Source organism: Genypterus blacodes, unplaced genomic scaffold, assembly GCF_046128005.1.
Source record: "Genypterus blacodes isolate CSIRO-AG114 ecotype Tasmania unplaced genomic scaffold, CSIRO-AGI_Gbla_v1 ptg000094l_1, whole genome shotgun sequence".
NCBI classification, from domain to species: Eukaryota; Metazoa; Chordata; class Actinopteri; order Ophidiiformes; family Ophidiidae; genus Genypterus; species Genypterus blacodes.
The window spans coordinates 2,132,331-2,134,264 of record NW_027466898.1 but is presented as its reverse complement, the minus strand read 5'-3'; the positions used below and the strand labels follow the sequence as shown (position 1 = coordinate 2,134,264).

General features: G+C 37.1%; 1 non-coding gene across 1 annotated transcript; it reads right to left on the bottom strand.

Annotated features, from left to right (window-relative positions):
* Positions 1 to 439: 439 nt before the first annotated feature.
* trnaq-uug (transfer RNA glutamine (anticodon UUG)) lies at positions 440 to 511 on the bottom strand. The gene has a single exon. It is a non-coding gene; the product is annotated as a tRNA-Gln (tRNA).
* Positions 512 to 1,934: the final 1,423 nt, after the last annotated feature.

Genomic DNA, 1,934 nt, shown 5'->3' with positions numbered 1-1,934 from the left:
AAAGGTTTAGTTCAGGCACGTTATGTTTATGTTTTTAACAATTACTGATCACCAGTTATGAGGATGTATCCACATGCTTATGAGTGTGTCGATTCGGTATCACAGTTTTTAGAGCATAACAGAACATATTAACCATCCAACCAACCAAATTAATCATCTAGTTTCACAGATCACCTCAATCCAAATAATAACTACTCTTATTTATTCAACATTGTTGGACACCATGAAAACTTTAACCTGATTACATTCGTCAATAACAAACCATGCACTCTGGTAAGAGATTCAACAGTTCATTTCATTTGATTCATTTACACAAATTAAACAATCAAATAAACCCCTCCAATAATTTAATGCTATCACATGAATAGTTAAAAGGCAAAAAAATGTCGTTGCCTCTCCGTAAAATTGTTACACACGCTAAAATGGGGTCAAAAGGAAGAGGTCCCACCGAGATTTGAACTCGGATCGCTGGATTCAAAGTCCAGAGTGCTAACCATTACACCATGGGACCAGATGGTGAGAGGCCGTCTGTATTATGGATCATAAAGTCAGTCAAGTGTCCATTCTTTGTGCATCTTAAATGTATGTGAACGGGGCTATGCAGATCAAATGCCACCGGCTGATATTATATGGATAGTACTTATTTACTAATTTTTCGATTATAACTAAAAGAGCTATATTAGCTGACGGTAGCTACGCGAGCTAATCGCTGGATAGCCGCAATGATATAGCAGGAGAAAGAAACCTTCTTTCGTTAAAACGAAAACGAAAAAGAAAAAGAAACTTACTTCAATAACAGATGATCGTCCATTCAAATTGGTGTTTATCTTGTGTACATTGATGAACTATCTTAATGCAAACGAGTACTTTCGCGAGTAAAATAGCATCTTTCTTCATGTCTACTCACGCAGGCTACTTGACAGTTAAAAAAAGTTCTATGTTTTAAAATGAGGGCAAGTGACGAAATTGATACAACTGCGAATATATGTTGTATTTTATTATTGAAGATTGAAGATATGACGATAATTATTTTGTCATTTTTACTAGTATTTTTTCAGAATGTAGTGTTGCAGTAGTTTGCCACTTGGGGGCAGCAAAGTATCTATGTATGCATGTACTGTCTGCTGAACCGTTTCTTACTTTATGCAAATTGAAACAACACACAACACACTCAGAATTAATAAACCCTTACATGCTGCGATATATGTTGGTTGTTTAACAAGATAAATCATAGAAAATTGTAATATATATCAGCATACATTTCATTTATTCATTTCTGGAACCATGATGATCACCAGCCTTTGCAGCAAATTCTCCATTGTCTCTATTGTCAAAGCTCCCCAGATAAACCCCACCCATGCCTACAGATTTATTTACTACACTTATGATTGCTTGTTTCTGTGACGTTTAGCACCAACATATGACTCTGTTCTCATTCAAAACATCACATTGTTTTCCTGTTTTCATTAATTGGGTTATTTAGATTAGATTAGATTAGATTCAACTTTATTGTCAGTGAGCAAGTACAGGTACAAGCCAATGAAATGCAGTTTAAAATCCCATCGAATAAAAGATACATTCAGAATACGCTCACTGAACTTCTGCGTCTAGTTTAAAAAGCACGATTATTTATTGCGCCTGCTTGAAGAACTGCATAATGACAGAGCCTGTTCACACTGCAGTGGCTCAGCCTGTCTCTGTCTGTAAGCCTGGCCAAAACAGATCCATCCATCCGTAGCTTAACTGAGAGGTGGTGTGAGGACACGTTCCCCTGATGTACCACAGCTTAGGTTATACTAAAGGCTTAAGCAAACATGTGAGCAGACCACTCCCACTTGACCCAGTGCTCCTTTAGCCTCTTTAAAGACCATACACACGATGGTAGGCATACATACTGTCCATGCTCTATCTCACACACAGAGACACACATTTGA